The sequence below is a fragment of the Bubalus kerabau genome, unplaced genomic scaffold (assembly GCF_029407905.1).
Source record: "Bubalus kerabau isolate K-KA32 ecotype Philippines breed swamp buffalo unplaced genomic scaffold, PCC_UOA_SB_1v2 scaffold_25, whole genome shotgun sequence".
Classification (NCBI taxonomy): domain Eukaryota; kingdom Metazoa; phylum Chordata; class Mammalia; order Artiodactyla; family Bovidae; genus Bubalus; species Bubalus kerabau.
This window is the reverse complement of record NW_026577879.1, coordinates 7,940,714-7,958,980: the sequence shown is the minus strand read 5'-3', so window position 1 is coordinate 7,958,980 and position 18,267 is coordinate 7,940,714.

Sequence of the window (18,267 nt, the reverse complement as noted above, 5' to 3'; positions counted from 1 at the left end):
GGTCATTCAGCGCCTGGAAAACCACTAGATCAGTGCCTGTCAGTCCCCTTGACCAGTGCCCACTCAGCTGATTGATAAACGCATACGCATCCACGCGATAAGTGCCTGTCAGCCACTTCAGAAGCATCTGTCCGCAACTTGATCAGGGCCTATCAGCCACTTGATCAATACCTGTCAGCCAGTTGATCAGCACCTGTCAGCTGCTTAAACAGCGCCTGCCTGCGGCTTCATCAGTGCCTGCCAGCTGTTTGATCATTGCCTTCTCAGCTGCGCGGTCAGCGCCTACTCAGCCGCGAATCAGCCCCTCCACAGTCGCGTGGTCAGAGTCTGTCAGCCTCTTTATCAGAGTCGGTCATCCGCTTGATCAGCACCTGTCAGCAGGTTGAAGAGTGCCTACCCAGCCGCGAGAATTGCATCTCTCAGCCAGTTGATCTGCTCCTACTGAGCCCCGCAATCAGTGCCTACTCAGCCGCCCAATCAGTGCCTGTCAGCCGATTGAGAAGTACCTGTCAGCCAGTTGATCAGCACCTCTTAACCAGTTGATCACCACCTGTAAGCCACTGGATCAGCACTTGTCAGCCACTTGATCAGCACGTTTCCACAGCTTGATCAGCGCCTATCAGCTGCTTAATTAACACTTCTCAGCCAGTTGATCAGCAGCTGTTAGCCGCTTGATCAGCGCCTATCAGCCACGTGATTAGCACCTGTCATACATGTGATTAGCACCTGTCAGCCTCTTAATCAGCACATGTCAGCAGCTTGATCAGCACCTGTCAGCAGCTTGATCAGCACCTATCAGCTGCTTGATTAGCACCTGTCAGCATGTTGATCGACACCTGTCAGCCGCTTCATTAGCACCTGTCAGCCAATTGATCAGCACCTGTCAGCTGCTTGATCAGCACCTGTAAGCCGCTTAAACAGCGCCTGCCAGCCGTTTGATCAGTGCCTACTCAGCCGTGCGATATATGCCTGACAGCAGATTGAGAAGTACTCTCAGACGCTTGATCAGCGATTATCAGAAGCTACATCAGCATCTGTCAACGACTTTATCAGCACTTTTCATCCGCTTGTTCAGTGCCTGTCAGCTGCTTGATCAGCAATTATCAGCCGCTAAATCAACATCTGTCAACGACTTTATCAGCACCTGTAAGCCGCTTAAACAGCGCCTGCCAGCTGCTTCATCAGTGCCTGTCAGCTGCTTGATCATTGCCTTCTTAGCTGCGCGATCAGCGCCAACTCAGCCGCGAATCACCCCTACACAGCCGCGTGATCATTGTCTGTCAGCCTCTTTATCAGAGTCGGTCATCCACCTGATCAGCACCTGTCAGCAGGATGAAGAGTGCCTCCTCAGCCGTGCGAATTTCATCTCTCAGCCAGTTGATCTGCGCCTACTGAGCCCTGCAATCAGCGCTCACTCAGCCGCCCAATCAGTTCCTGTCAGCTGCTTGAGAAGTACCTGTCAGCCAGTTGATCAGCACCTGTAAGCCACTGGATCAGCACCTGTCAGCCGCTTCATCAGCACCGTTCAGCATCTTGATCAGCACCTATCAGCTGCTTAATTAACACTTCTCAGCCAGTTGATCAGAACCTGTGAGCCGCTTGATCAGCGCCTATCAGCCGCTTATTTAGCACCTGTCTAGCCAGTTGATTAGCACCTGTCAGCCGCTTAATCAGCACCTGTCAGCAGCTTGATCAGCACCTGTCAGCAGCTTGATCAGCACATATCAGCTGCTTGATTTGCACCTGTCATCACCATGTTGATCAACACCTGTTAGCCGCTTCATTAGCAACTGTCAGCCAGTTGATCAGCACCTGTCAGTTACTTGATCAGCACCTGTAAGCCACTTAAACAGCGCCTGCCAGCCGTTTGATCAGTGCCTTCTCAGCCCCGGAATCAGTGCCTACCCAGCCGTGCGATATGTGCCTGACAGCCGATTGCGAAGTACTGTCAGCCGATTGATCAGCGATTATCAGCCGCTAGATCAGCATCTGTCAACGACTTTATCAACACATTTCAGCCGCTTGATCAGCGCCTGTCAGCCGCATGATCAGCGATTATCAGCAGCTAGATCAACATCTGTCAACGACTTTATCAGCACCTGTCAGCCACTTGATCAGCGCCTGTCAGTCACTTGATCATTTCCTGCTCTGCTGGTCATTCAGCGCCTGGTCAACCACTTCATCAGTGCCTGTCAGCCACTTGACCAGTGGCCACTCAGCTGATTGAAAAGCGCCTACGCAGCTGCGCGTTAAGTGCCTCTCAGCCGCTTGACAAGCACCTGTCAGAAGCTTGATCAGGGCCTATCAGCCACTTGAATAGTACCTATTAGACAGTTGATCAGCACCTGTCAGCGCCTTGATCAGCGCCTATCAGCCGCTTGATTAGCATCTGTCAGCTGCTTGATGAGCGCCTATCAGCCGCTTGATTAGCACCTGTCAGCAACTTGACCAGCACCTGTCAGCCGCTTGATCAGCGATTATCAGCCGCTAGATCAGCACCTGTCAACCACTTTATCATCACCTGTCAGCTGCTTGATCAGCGCCTGTTAGCCGCTTTATCATCGCCTAAACAGCAGCCTGATCAGCGCCTACTCAGCCGCTTGATCAGTACCAGTCAGCAAGTTGATCAACACCTGTCAGCAGCTTGATCAGCGCCTATCAACTGCTTGATTAGCACCTGTCAGCCAGTTGATCAGCACCTGTAAGCCACTGGATCAGCACCTGTTAGCCGCTTGATCATCGCCTTATAAGGTGCACGATCAGTGCCTACTCAGCTGCTTGATCAGAAACTGTCAGCCAGTTGATCGGCACCTGTCAGCCGCTTGATCAGCACCTGTCAGTAGCTTTATCAGCACTTATCAGCTGCTTGATTAGCACCTGTCAGCATGTTGATCAACACCTGTCAGCCGCTTCATTAGCACCTCTCAGCCAGTTGATCAGCACCTGTCAGCTGCTTGATCAGCACCTGTAAGCCGCTTAAACAGTGCCTGCCAGCCGCTTCATCAGTGCCTGTCACGTGCTTGATCATTGCCTTCTGAGCTGCGCGATCAGCGCCTACTCAGCCGCGAATCAGCCCCTCCACAGCTGCGTGATCATAGTCTGTCAGCCTGTTTATCAGAGTCGGTGATCTGCTTGATCAGCACCTGTCAGCAAGTTGAAGAGTGCCTACTCAGCCGCGCGAACTGCATCTCTAAGCCAGTTGATGTGCACGTACTGAGCCCAGCAATCAGCGCCTACTCAGCCGTCCGGTCCGTGCCTGTCAGCCGCTTGAGAAGTACCTGTCAGCCGCTTGATCAGCACCTATCAGCAGCTTGATCAGCGCCTATCAGCTACTTAATTAACACTTCTCAGCCAGTTGATCAGCACCTGTTAGCCGCTTGATCAGCACCTATCAGCCAGTTGGTCATCACTTGTAAGCCACTGAATCAGCACCTGTCAGCGGCTTGATCAACACCTTTCAGCAGCTTGATCAGCGCCTATCAGCTGCTTAATTAACACTTCTCAGCCAGTTGATCAGCACCTATCAGCCGCTTGATTAGCACCTGTCAGCCAGTAGATGAGCACCTGTCAGCCGCTTAATCAGCACCTGTCAGCAGCTTGATCCGCACCTGTCAGCATCTTTATCAGCACCTATCAGCTGCTTGATTAGCACCTGTCAGCATGTTGATCAACACCTGTCAGCCGCTTCATTAGCAACTGTCAGCCAGTTGATCAGCACCTGTAAGCTACTTGATCAGCACCTGTAAGCCGCTTAAACAGGGCCTGCCATCCGCTTGATCAGTGCCTTTTCAGCTGCGCGATCAATGCCTACTCAGCCGAGAAACAGCCCCTACACAGCCGCGTGATCATAGTCTGTCAGCCGCTTGATCAGAGACTGTCAGACGCTTGATCAGCGCCTAATCACCCCCTCGATCAGTGCCTATTGAGCGGCGCAATCAGCACCTGTTAGCGGCTTGATCAGCACGTGTCAGCATCTTTATCAGCACCTATCAGCTGCTTGATTAGCACCTGTCAGCATGTTGATCAACACCTGTCAGCCGCTTTATTAGCAACTGTCAGCCAGTTGATCAGCAACTGTCAGACGCTTGATAAGCACCTTTCAGCCAGTTGATCAGCACCTGTAAGCCGCTTAAACAGCGCCTGCCAGCCGCTTCATCAGTGCCTGTCAGCTGCTTGATCAGCGACCACTTTGCTGCATGATCAGATCCTACACAGCCACGTGATCAGTGACCCTCAGCCTGTTGATCAGCGCCTGTCAGCCGCTTGATAAACGCGTTAGCCTCTAGAGAAGTACCTGTCAGCCACTTGATCAGCACCTGTCAGCCAATATATCAGCAACTCTCAACAGCTTGATCAGTGCCCGCTTAGCTGCGTAATCAGAGCCTACTCAGCTACAGGATCAGTGACCCTCAGGCGGCTGATCAGCGCCTGTCAGCGGCTTGATCATTTCCTGCTCTGATGGTCATTCAGCGCCTGGACAACCACTAGATCAGTGCCTGTCAGCCCCTTGACCAGTGCCCACTCAGCTGATTGATAAACGCATACGCATCCACGCAATAAGCGCCTGTCAGCCTCTTGAGAAGCATCTGTCAGCAACTTGATCAGGGCCTATTAGCCACTTGATCAGTACCTGTCAGCCAGTTGATCAGCACCTGTCAGCCACTTCATTTGCACCTGTCAGCCACTTTATCAGCAACTGTCAGGCGCTAGGGCAGCCCTCATAAGCAGCTTGATCATTAACTGTCAGCCACATTATCAGCACCTGTTAGCCGCTGTATCAGAACCTGTCAACCACTTGAGCAGCACCTGTCAGCAGCTTTATCAGCACCTATCAGCTGCTTGATTAGCCCCTGTCAGCCACTTGATCAGCAATTGTCAGCCGCTTCTTATGCACCTGTCAGCAGCTTGATCAGCGCTTGACCACTTTCCACTCAGCCGATTGAAAAGCACTGAATCAGCTGCGCCAATAGCATCTTTCAGCCAGTTGATCTGTGCCTTCTGAGATCCGCAGTCAGTGCCTACACAGCCGCCCAATCAGTGCTTGTCAGCCTCTTGACAAGTACCTTTCAGCCTCTTGATCAGCACCTAATCAGCCACACGATGATCATTTACTCAGCCGCGCGATCATCGCCTCAGCCTCTTGATCTGTGCCTACTCAGCCCCATGACCAGCGCCTACTCAGCCATGCGATCTGTGCCTGACAGCCACTTGATCAACGACTATCAGCCGCTTGATCATCGCCTTATCAGCTTCATGATCAGCGCCTACTCAGCCGCTTGATCAGAACCTGTCAGGCAGTTGATCAGCACCAGTCAGCCAATATATCAGCAACTCTCAACAGCTTGATCAGTGCCCGCTTAGCTGCGTAATCAGAGCCTACTCAGCCACGTGATCAGTGACTCTCAGCCGATTGATCAGCGCCTGTCAGCCGCTTGATCATTTCCTGCTCTGCTGGTCATTCAGCGCCTGGTCAACCAATTCATCAGTGCCTGTCAGCCACTTGACCAGTGCCCACTCAGCTGATTGAAAAGCGCCTATGCAGCTGCGCAAAGTGCCTCTCAGCCGCTTGACAAGCACCTGTCAGAAGCTTGATGAGGGCCTATCAGCCACTTGAACAGTACCTGTCAGCCAGTTGATCGTCACCTGTCAGCCGCTTGATCAGGACCTTTCAGCAGCTTTATCAGCACCTATCAGCTGCTTGATTAGCACCTGTCAGCATGTTGATCAACACCTGTCAGCCGCTTCATTAGCAACTGTCAGCCAGTTGATCAGCAACTGTCAGCCCCTTGATAAGCACCTGTCAGCCAGTAGATCAGCACCTGTCAGCTGCTTGATCAGCACCTGTAAGCCGCTTAAACAGCGCATGCCAGACGCTTCATCAGTGCCTGTCACGTGCTTGATCATTGCCTTCTCAGCTGCGCGATCAGCGCCTACTCAGCCGCGAATCAGCCCCTACACAGCCGTGTGATCTTAGTCTGTCAGCCTCTTTATCAGAGTCGTTCATCCGCTTGATCAGCACCTGTAAGCAGGTTGAAGAGTGCCTACTCAGCCGCGCGAATTGCATAATTCAGCCTGTTTATCTGTGCCTACTGAGCCCCGCAATCAGCGCCTACTCAGCCGCCCGATCAGTGCCTTTCAGCCGCTTGAGAAGAACCTGTCTGGCAGTTGATCAGGACCTGTCAGCCCCTTAATCAGCACCTATCAGCTGCTTGATTAGCACCTGTCAGCATGTTGATCAGCGCCTGTCATCCTCTTGATCATTTCCTGATCTGCTGGTCATTCAGCGCCTGGTCAACCACTTCATCAGTGCCTGTCAGCCACTTGACCTGTGCCCACTCAGCTGATTGAAAAGCACCTATGCAGCCGCGCAATACGTGCCTCTCAGCCGCTTGACAAGCACCTGCCAGAAGCTTGATCAGGGCCTATCAGCCACTTGAATAGTACCTATCAGCCAGTTGATCAGCACCTGTCAGCCCCTTGATCAGCGCCTATCAGCCACTTGATCAGCACCTGTCAGCCGCTTGATGAGCGCCTATCAGCTGCTTGATTAGCACCTGTCAGCCAGTTGACCAGCACCTGTCAGCCGCTTGATCAGGGCCTATCAGTGGCTTGATTAGCCCCTGTCAACCAGTTGATCAGCAATTGTCAGCCGCTTGTTAAGTACCTGTAAGCAGCTTGATCAGCGCTTGACCATTTTCCGCTCAGCCGATTGAAAAGCACCGACTCAGCCACGGGAATAGCATCTTTCGGCCAGTTGATCTGTGCCTACTGAGCCCGGCAATCAGCGCCTACTCAGACGCCCGATCAGTGTTGTCAGCTGCTTGAGAAGTACCTGTCAGCCAGTTGATCAGCACCTGTCAGCCCCTTAATCAGCGCCTATCAGCCGCTTGATCAGCACCTGTCAGCCGCTTGATGAGCGCCTATCAGCCGCTTGATCAGTACCAGTCAGCCAGTTGATCAGCACCTGTCAGCAGCTTGATCAGCGCCTATCAGCTGCTTGATTAGCACCTGTCAGCCAGTTGATCAGCAATTGTCAGCCACTTGTTAACACCTGTCAGCAGCTTTAAGAGCGCTTGACCATTTTCCACTCAGCCGAATGAAAAGCACCGACTCAGCCGCGTGAATAGCATCTTTCAGCCAGTTGATCTGTGCTTAGTGAGCCCTGCAGTCAGTGCCTACACAGCCGCCCGATAAGTGCTTGTCAGCCGCTTGACAAGTACCTGTCAGCCACTTGATCAGCACCTGTCAGCAGCTTGATCAGTGCCTATCAGCTGCTTAATTAACACTTCTCAGCCAGTTGATCAGCACCTGTCAGCAGCTTGATCAGCACCTATCAGCAGCTTCATTAGCACCTGTCAGCATGTTGATCAACACCTGTCAGCCGCTTCATTAGCAACTCTCAGCCAGTTGATCAGCCACTGTCAGCCGCTGGATTAGCACCTGTCAGTCAGTTGATCAACACCTGTCAGCTGCTTGATCAGCACCTGTAAGCCGCTTAAACAGCGCCTGCCAGCCGCTTAATCAATGCCTGTCAGCGCTTGATCAGTGCCTTCTCAGCTGTGCGATCAATGCCTACTGAGCCTCGAATCAGCCCCTACACAGCCACGTGATCATAGTCTGTCTGCCGCTTGATCAGAGACTGTCAGACGCTTGTTCAGCGCATAATCACCCCCTCGATCAGCGCCTATTGAGCGGCGCAATCAGCACCTGTCAGCTGCTTGACAAGCACCTATAAACCACTTGATCAACACCTAATTAGCTTCGCTATCAGTATTTACTGAGCCATGCGATCATCGTCTCAGCCGCATGATCTGTGCCTACTGAGCCCCGCGATCAGTGCCTACTCAGCCGTGCGATATGTGCCTGACATCCGAATGGGAAGTACTGTCAGCCGCTTGACCAGCGATCATCAGACGCTAGATCAGCATCTGCCAACGATTTTATCAGCACCTTTCAGCGGCTTGATTAATGCCTGTCAGCCGCTTGATCAGCGATTATCAGCCGCTAGATCAACATCTGTCAACGACATTATCAGCACCTGTCAGCCGCATGATCAGCGCCTGTCAGCCTCTTTATCATCCCCTAATCAGCTGCGTGATCAGCGCCTACTCAACCGCTTGATCAGTACCTGTCAGCCACATTATCAGCACCTGTCAGGCACTCTATCAGCACATGTCAACTGCTTGATCAGCGACCAATTTTCTGCGTGTTCAGATCCTACTCAGCCACGTGATGCGTGACCCTCAGCTGGCTGATCAGCGCCTGTCAGCTGCTTGATCAGTTCCTGCACTGATAGTCATTCAGTGCCTGGTCGACCACTAGATCAGTGCCTGTCAGCCCCTTACCAGTGCCCACTCAGCTGATTAAAAAGCGCCAATGCAGCCGCACGATAAGCACCAGTCCGCCGCCTGAAAATCACCTGTCAGCAGCTTGATCATGGCCTATAGGCCACTTGATTAGCACCTGTCAGCTAGTTGATCAGCACCTGTCAGCCAATTGATCAGCACCTGTCAGCCGCTTCATTAGCACCTGTCAGCCAGTTGATCAGCACCTGTCAGCCTCTTGACCAGAACCTGTCAGCAGCTTGATCATCGCCTATCAGCTACTTGATTAGCACTTGTCAGCCAGTTGATCAGCACCTGCATACCAATTGATCAGTGCCTGTCAGCTGCTTGATCATTGCATTCTCATCCACGCAATCAGCACCTATCAGCTGCTTATTTAGCACCTGACAGAAAGTTGATCAGCACCTGTCAGCACCTTGATCAGCACCTGTCAGCAGCTTTATCAGCACCTATCAGCTGCTTGATTAGCCCCTGTCAGCCACTTGATCAGCAATTGTCAGCCGCTTGTTATGCACCTGTCAGCAGCTTGATCAGCACTTGACCACTTTCCTCTCAGCCGATTGAAAAGCACCGATTCAGCCGCACGAATAGCATCTTTCAGCCAGTTGATCTGTGCCTACTCAGCCCTGCAGTCAGTTCCTACCCAGCCTCCCAATCAGTGCTTGTCAGCCGCATGACAAGTACATGTCAGCCACTTGATCAGCAGCTGTCAGCAGCTTGATAAACGCGTGTCAGCCTCTTGAACAGCACCTAATCAGCCACGGGATGATCATTTACTCAGCTGCGCGATCATCGCCTCAGCCTCTTGATCTGTGCCTACTCAGCCCCACGACCAGCGCCTACTCAGCCATGTGATCTGCGCCTGACAGCCACTTGATCTACGACTATCAGCCGCTTGTTCAGCGCCTGTTAGCCGCTTTATCATTGCCTAATCAGCTGCATGATCAGTGCCTACTCAGCCACTTGATAAGTATCAGTCCTCCAGTTGATCAGCACCTGTCAGCAGCTTGATCAGCGCCTATCAGCTGCTTTATTAGCACCTGTCAGCCAGTTGATCAGCATTTCTCAGCCAGTTGATCAGCACCTGTAAGCCATTGGATCATTGCCTTTTAGCTGTTTGATCATCGCCTTATCAGCTGCACAATCAGCGCCTACTCATCCGCTTGTTCAGAACCTGTCAGCCAGTTGATCAGCACCTGTCAGCCGCTTGATCAGCACCTGTCAGCAACTTTATCAGCACCTATCAGCTGCTTGATTAGCACCTGTCAGCATGTTGATCAACAACTGTCAGCCGCTTCATTAGCTCCTGTCAGCCAGTTGATCAACAACTGTCAGCCGCTTCATTAGCACCTGTCAGCCTGTTGATCAGCACCTGTCAGCTGCTTGATCAGCACCTGTAAGCCGCTTAAACAGCGCCTGCCAGCCGCTTGATCACTGCCTTCTCAGCTGCGCGATCAATGCCTACTCAGCCGCGAATCAGCCCTTACACAGCCGCGTGATCATAGTCTGTTAGCTGTTCAATCAGAGACTGTCAGACGCTTGATCAGCACCTAATCATCCCCTCCATCAGTGCCTATTGAGCGGCGCGATCAGCCCCTGTCAGCCGCTTGACAAGAACCTATAAACCACTTGATCATTTCCTGCTCTGCTGCTCATTCAGCGCCTGGTAAACCACTTCATCAGTGCCTGTCAGCCACTTGACCAGTGCCCACTCAGCTGATTGAAAAGCGCCTACGCAGCCGCCAGATAAGTGCCTCTCAGCCGCTTGACAAGAACCTGTCATAAGCTTGATCAAGGCCTATCAGCCACTTGAATATTACCTATAAGCCAGTTGATCAGCACCTGTCAGCGCCTAGATCAGCACCTGTCAGCCGCTTGATGAGCGCCTATAAGCCTCTTGATTAACACCTGTCAGCCGCTTGATCAGCGCCTATCAGTGGCTTGATTAGTCCCTGTCAGCCAGTTGATCAGCAATTGTCAGCCGCTTGTTAAGCACCTGTCAGGAGCTTGATCAGCACCTGTCAACATCTTGATCAGCGCCTATCAGCTGCTTGATTAGCACTTGTCAGCAGTTGATCAGCACGTCTCAGCCAGTTGATTAGCACCTGTAAGCCACTGGATCAGCGCCTGTAGCCGCTTGATCATCGCCTTATCAGCTGCATGATCAGCGCCTACTCAGCCTCTTGATCAAAACCTGTCAGCCAGTTGATCAGCGCCTATCAGTGGCTTGATTAGCCCCTGTCAGACAGTTGATCAGCAGTTGTCAACCGCTTGTTAAGCACCTGTCAGCAGCTTGATCAGCGCTTGAGGACTTTCCACTCAGCTGTTTCAAAAGCACCAAATGAGCCTCCCGAATAGCATCTTTCTGCCAGTTGATCTGTGCCTAATGGGCCTCGCAGTCAGTGCCTACACAGCCGCCTGATCAGTGCGTGTCAGCCGATGAAAAGTACATGTGAGCCACTTGATCAGCACCTGTCAGCAGCTTGATAAACGCGTTTCAGCCTCTTGATCAGCACCTAATAAGCCACGCAATGATCAATTACTCAGCGCGATGATCAAGCTGCTGACAGGTGCTTAACAAGCAGCTGACAATTGCTGAGCAACTGGCTGACAGGGGCTAATCAAGCCACTGATAGTCGCTGATCAAGCAGCTGACAGGTGTTAATCAAGCAGCTGATAGGCGCTCATCAAGCGACTGACTGGTGCTGATCAAGGGGCTAACATGTGCTGATCAACTCGTTGAGAAATGTTAATTAAACAGCTGATAGGCACTGATAAAGCTGCTGAAATGTGCAGATCAAGCGGCTGACAGGTGCTGATCCAGTGGCTTACAGGTGGTGATCAACTGGCTGAGAGGTGCTGATCAACTGGCTGACAGGTACTTCTCAAGCGGCTGACAGGCACTGATCATGCGGCTGATTGCGGGGATCAGTAGGCAAAGATCAGCTGTCTGATAGATGCAATTCGCGCGGCTGAGTAGGCACTCTTCAACTTGCTGACAGGTGCTGACCAAGCGGATGACCGACTCAGATAAAGAGGCTGACAGACTATGATCACGCAGATGTGTAGGGGCTGATTCGCGGCTGAGAAGGCGCTAATCGCGCAGCTGAGAAGGCAATGATCAAGCAGCTGACAGGCACTGATGAAGCGGCTGGCAGGCGCTGTTTAAGCGGCTTACAGGTGCTGATCAAGCAGCTGACAGGTGCTGATCAACTGGCTGACAGGTGCTAATCAAGCGGCTAAGTAGGCGCTGATCGTGCAGCTGATAAGGTGATGATCAAGTGGCTAACAGGCGTGGATCCAGTGGCTTACAGGTGCTGATCAACTGGCTGAGAGGTGCTGATCAACTGGCTAACAGGTGCTAATCAAGCAGCTGATAGGCGCTGATCAAGCTGCTGAGAGGTGCGGATCAACTGGCTGACTGGTACTGATCAAGCGGCTGAGTAGGCACTGATCATGCAGCTGATTAGGCAATGATAAAGCGGCTAACAGGCGCTGATGAAGCGGATGACAGGCACTGATGAAGTGGTTGACCAGGCGCTGAATGACCAGCAGAGCAGGAAATGATCAAGCGCCTGACAGGAGAAGATCAACTGGCTGAGCGTCACTGACCGCGTGGCTGAGTAGTCTCTGTTCATGCAGCAAAGTGGGTGCTTATCTAGCGGTTGACAGGTGATGATCAATAGACTGACAGGTGTTAATCAAGCAGCTGATACGCACAGATCAACCTGCTGACAGGTGCTGATCAACCGGATGACAGGTGCTGATCAACTGGCTGACAGGTGCTAATCAAGCGGCTGATAGGCGCTCATCAAGTGGCTCACAGGTGCTGATCAAGCGGCTGATAGCTGCTGATCAAGCGTCTGAAAGGTGCTGATGAAGTGGCTGACAGGTGCTGATCCAGTGATTTACAGGTGGTGATCAACTGGCTGAGAGGTGCTGATCAACTGGCTGACAGTTCCTAATGAAGCGGCTGACAGCCGCTGATCATCTGGCTGACACTTGTTAATGAAGTGGCTGACAGGTGTTGATCAACATGCTGACAGGTGCTAATCAAGCAGCTGATAGGTGCTGATAAAGCTCTTGACAGGTGCTGATCAGTGGGCTGACAGGTGCTGATCAACTGACTGACAGGTTCTAATTAAGCGGCTGAGTAGGAGCTGATCGTGCAGCTGATAAGGCGATGATCAAGCTTCTAACAGGCGCTGACCCAGTGCTTACAGATGCTGATCAACTGGCTGAGAGGTGCTGATCAAGTGGCTGACAGGGGCTAATCAAGCAGCTGATAGGTGCTGATAAAGCTGCTGACAGGTGCTGATCAAGCGGTTGACAGGTTCTGATACAGCGGCTAACAGGTGCTGATAATGTGGCTGACAGTTAATGATCAAGCTGCTTATAGGGGCTTCCCTAGCGCCTGACAGTTGCTGATCAACTGGCTGAGAGGTGCTAATGAAGCGACTCTCAGGTGCTGATCAACTGGCTCACAGGTGCTAATCAAGTGGCTGATAGGCCCTGATCAATCTGCTGACAGGTGCTGATCAACTGGCTGACAGGTGCTAATCAAGCAGCTGATCCTCGCTGCTCAAGCTGCTGACACGTGCTGATCATCTGGCTGAGAAGTGTTAATTAAGCAGCTGTGTAGGGGTAATTCGCGGCTGAGTAGGCGCTGATCGCAGAGCTGAGAAGGCAATGATCCAGCAGCTGACAGGCACTGATGAAGCGGCTGGCAGGTGCTGTTTCATCGGCTTACAGGTGCTGATCAAGCGGCTGACAGGTGCTGATCAACTGGCTGACAGGTGCTAATCAAGCGACTGATAGGTGCTGATCAAGCGGCTAACAGGTGCTGATCAACTGGCTGACAGGTACTTCTCAAGAGGCTGACAGTCACTGATCGGGCGGCTGAGTAGGCGCTGATCGTGGGGTTCAGTAGGAGCAGATCGATTGGCTGAGAGATGCCATTTGCGCGGCTGAATAGGCACTGTTCAACCGACTGACAGGTGCTAATCAAGCAGCTGACGGACACTGATCTCGCGGCTGATTAAGCACTGATAGCGCAGCTCAGTAAGTGTCGATCAAGCTGTTTACAGATGCTTGTAAAGCGGCTGACAGGCGCTTATCGCTCGGCTGCGTAGGCGCTTTTCAATCTGCTGAGTGGGCAGTGGTCAAGCGGCTGACTGACACTGATCCAGTGGTTGACCAGGCGCTGCATGACCAGCAGAGCAGGAAATGATCAAGCGCCTGACAGGAGAAGATCAACCGGCTGAGCGTCACTGACCGCGTGGCTGAGTAGGCTCTGTTCATGCAGCAAAGTGGGTGCTGATCTAGCGGTTGACAGGTGATGATCAATAGACAGACAGGTGTTAATCAAGCAGCTGATACGCACTGATCAACCTGCTGACAGTTGCTGATCAAGAGGATGACAGGTGCTGATCAACTGGCTGACAGGTGCTAATGAAGCGACTCTCAGGTGCTGATCAACTGGCTGACAGGTGCTAATCAAGTGGCTGATAGGCCCTGATCAATCTGCTGACAGGTGCTGATCAACTGGCTGACAGGTGCTGATCAAGCAGCTGATACTCGCTGCTAAAGCTGCTGACAGGTGCTGATCAACTGGCTGACAGGTGCTAAACAAGCAGCTGATAGGTGCTGACTACGCAGCTGAGAATGGAATGATCAAGCAGCTCACAGGCACTGATCAATCGGTAGGCAGGTGCTGATCAACTGACTGACAAGTGCTAATCAAGTAGCTGATAGGCGATGATCAAGCTGCTGACAGGTTCTGATCAAGAGGCTGACAGGTGCTAATCACACGGCTGATAGGCGACGATCAATGTGCTGACAGGTGCTGTTCAACTGGCTGAGAGGTGCTGATCATTTGGCTGACAGGTGCTGATTAACTAGCTGACAGGTGCTAATCAAGCGGCTGATAGGCGATGATCAAGGGGCTGACAGGTGCTGTTCAACTGGCTGACAGGTGCTAATCACACGGCTGATAGGCGATGATCAAGGGGCTGACAGGTGCTGTTCAACTGGCTGACAGGTGCTAATGAAGCGCCTGACAGGTGCTGATCAATTGGCTGACAGGTGCTGATCAACTAGCTGACAGGTGCTAATCAAGTGGCTAATAGGCCCTGATCAAGCTGCTGACAGGTGATTTTCAGGCGGCTGACTGGTGCTTATCGCGCGGCTGCATTGGCGCTTTTCAATGGGCTGAGTAGGCAGTGGTCAAGCAGCTGACAGGCACTAATCAAGCGGCTGACAGGTGCTGATAAAGTCGTTGACAGGTGCTGATCAAGCGACTGATAGTCGCTGATCAAGTGGCTGACAGTACTTCTCAAGTGTCTGTCCTGTGCACCACGCACGGCTGAGTAGGCGCTGATCGCGGGGCTGAGTAGACACAGATCAAGCGGCTGAGGCGATGATCGTGCGGCTGAGTAAATGATGATCGCGTGGCTGATTAGGTGCTGGTCAAGTGGCTGCCAGGTACTTCTCAAGCGGCTGACAGGCACTGATCAAGTAGAAGACCACGAGCTGAATGACCAGCAGAGCAGGAAATGATCAAGCGGATGATTGGTGCTGATCAACTGCCTGACAGGTTCTGATTAAGCGGCTGAGTAGGTGCTGATCGTGAAGCTGATAAGGCGATGATCAAGCGGCTAATAGTCGTTGATCAAGTGGATGTCAGGCACAGATCGCATGGCTGAGTAGGCGCTGGTCATGGGGCTGAGTAGGCACAGATCAAGAGGCTGAGGCGATGATCGTGCAGCTGAGTAAATGATCATCGTGTGGCTGATTAGGTGCTGATCAAGAGGCTGACAGGTACTTGTCAAGCGGCTGACAAGCACTGATCAGGCGGCTGTGTAGGCACCGACTGCGGGGCTCAGTAGGCACAGATCAACTGGCTGAAAGATGCTATTCGCGCGGCTGAGTCAGTGCTTTTCAATCGGCTGAGTGGAAAGTGGTGAAGCGCTGATCAAGCTGCTGACAGGTGCTTAACAAGCGGCTGACAATTGCTGATCAACTGGCTGACAGGGGCTAATCAAGCCACTGATAGGCGCTGACCAAGCGGCTGACAGGTGCTGGTCAACTGGCTGACAGGTGCTAATCAAGCGGCTGATAGGTGCTGATAAAGCTGCTGACAGGTGCTGATCAAGCGGTTGACAGTTTCTGATACAGCGGCTAACACGTGCTGATAATGTGGCTGACAGTTAATGATCAAGCTGCTTATAGGGGCTGCCCTAGCGCCTGACAGCTGCTGATAAAGTGGCTGACAGGTGCAAATGAAGTGGCTGACAGGTGCTGATCAACTGGCTGACAGGTGCTGATCAAGCAGCTGATACTCGCTGCTCAAGCTGCTGACAGGTGCTGATCATCTGGCTGACAGGTGCTAATCAAGCGGCTGATAGGCGATGATCAAGGTGCTGACAGGTGCAGATCAACTGGCTGACAGGTGCTAAACAAGCAGCTGATAGGTGCTGATTGCGCAGCTGAGAATGCAATGATCAAGCAGCTGACAGGCACTGATCAATCGGTAGGCAGGTGCTGATCAACTGGCTGACAAGTGCTAATCAAGTATCTGATAGGCGATGATCAAGCTGCTGACAGGTTCTGATCAAGAGGCTGACAGGTGCTAATGAAGCGGCTGACAGGTGCTGATCAATTGGCTGACAGGTGCTGATCAACTAGCTGACAGGTGCTAATCAAGTGGCTAATAGGCCCTGATCAAGCTGCTGACAGGTGATTTTCAGGCGGCTGACTGGTGCTTATCGCGCGGCTGCATTGGCGCTTTTCAATCGGCTGAGTGGGCAGTGGTCAAGCAGCTGACAGGCACTAATCAAGCGGCTGACAGGTGCTGATAAAGTCGTTGACAGGTGCTGATCAAGCGACTGATAGTCGCTGATCAAGTGGCTGACAGTACTTCTCAAGTGTCTGTCAGGCGCTGATCGCGGGGCTCAGTAGACACAGATCAAGCGGCTGAGGCGATGATCGTGCGGCTGAGTAAATGATGATCGCGTGGCTGATTAGGTGCTGGTCCAGTGGCTGCCAGGTACTTCTCAAGCGGCTGACAGGCACTGATCAAGTGGATGACCAGGAGCTGAATGACCAGCAGAGCAGGAAATGATCAAGCGGCTGACTGGTGCTGATCAACTGCCTGACAGGTTCTGACCAAGCGGCTGAGTAGGCGCTGATCGTGCAGCTGATAGTCGTTGATCAGGTGGCTGTCAGGCACAGATCGCATGGCTGAGTAGGCGCTGGTCATGGGGCTGAGTAAGCACGGATCAAGAGGCTGAAGCGAAGATTGCCCGGCTGAGTAAATGATCATCGTGTGGCTGATTAGGTGCTGATCAAGAGGCTGACAAGCACTGATCGGGCGGCTGTGTAGGCACTGACTGCGGGGCTCAGTAGGCACAGAAAAACTGGTTGAAAGATGCTATTTGCGCGGCTGAGTCGGTGCTTTTCAATCGGCTGAGTGGAAAGTGGTCAAGCGCTGATCAAGCTGCTGACAGGTGCTTAACAAGCGGCTGACAATTGCTGATCAACTGGCTGACAGGGGCTAATCAAGCCACTGATAGGCGCTGATCAAGCGGCTGACAGGTGCTGGTCAACTGGCTTACAGGTGCTAATCAAGCGGCTGATAGGCGCACATCAAGCTGCTGAAAGGTGCTGATCAAGTGGATGACAGGTACTTGTCAAGCGGCTGACAAGCACTGATCGGGCGGCTGTGTAGGCACTGACTGCGGGGCTCAGTAGGCACAGATCAACTGGCTGAAAGATGATATTCACGCGGTTGAGTCTTTGCTTTGCAATCGGCTGAGTGGAAAGTGGTCAAGCGCTGATCAAGCTGCTGACAGGTGCATAACAAGCGGCTGACAACTGCTGATCAAGTGGCTGACAGGTGCTAATCAAGCAGCTGATAGGTGCTGATAAAGCTGCTGACAGGTGCTGATCAAGCAGTTGACAGGTTCTGATACAGCAGCTAACAGGTGCTGATAATGTGGCTGGCAGTTAATGATCAAGCTGCTTATAGGGGCTGCCCTAGCGCCTGACCGTTGCTGATAAAGTGGCTGACAGGTGCAAATGAAGTGGCTGACAGGTGCTGATCAACTGGCTGACAGGTACTGATCAAGTGGCTGACAGATACTTCTCAAGTGGCTGACAGGCGCTGATTAAGCGGCTGACAGGTGCTAATCAACTGGCTGACAGGTGCTAATCAAGCGGCTGATAGGCGCTGATCAAGCGGCTAACATGTGCTGATCAACTGGCTGAGAAGTGTTAATTAAGCATCTGATAGGTGCTGATCAAGCTGCTGAAAGTTGCTGATCAAGCGGCTGACAGGTGCTGATCCAGTGGCTTACAGGTGCTGATCAACTGGCTTAGAGGTGCTGATCAACTGGCTGACAGGTACTGATCAAGTGGCTGATAGGCCCTGATCAAGTTGCTGACAGATGCTTCTCAAGTGTCTGACAGGCGCTTATCGCGTGGATGGGTATGCGTTTATCAATCAGCTGAGTGGGCACTGGTCAAGGGGCTGACAGGCACTGATCTAGTGGTGGACCAGGCGCTGAATGACCATCAGAGCAGGAAATGATCAAGCCGCTGACAGGCGCTGATCAGCCGCCTGAGGGTCACTGATCCTGTGGCCGAGTAGGCTCTGATTACGCAGCTAAGCGGGCACTGATCAAGCTGTTGAGAGTTGCTGATATATTGGCTGACAGGAGCTGATCAAGCAGCTGACAGACACTGATCTCGTGGCTGATTAAGCACTGATAGCACAGCTCAGTAAGTGTTGATCAAGCGGTTTACAGGTGCTTGTAAAGCGGCTGACAGGCGCTTATTCCTCGGCTGCGTAGGCGCTTTTCAATCTGCTGAGTGGGCAGTGGTCAAGCGGCTGACTGACACTGATCCAGTGGTTGACCAGGCG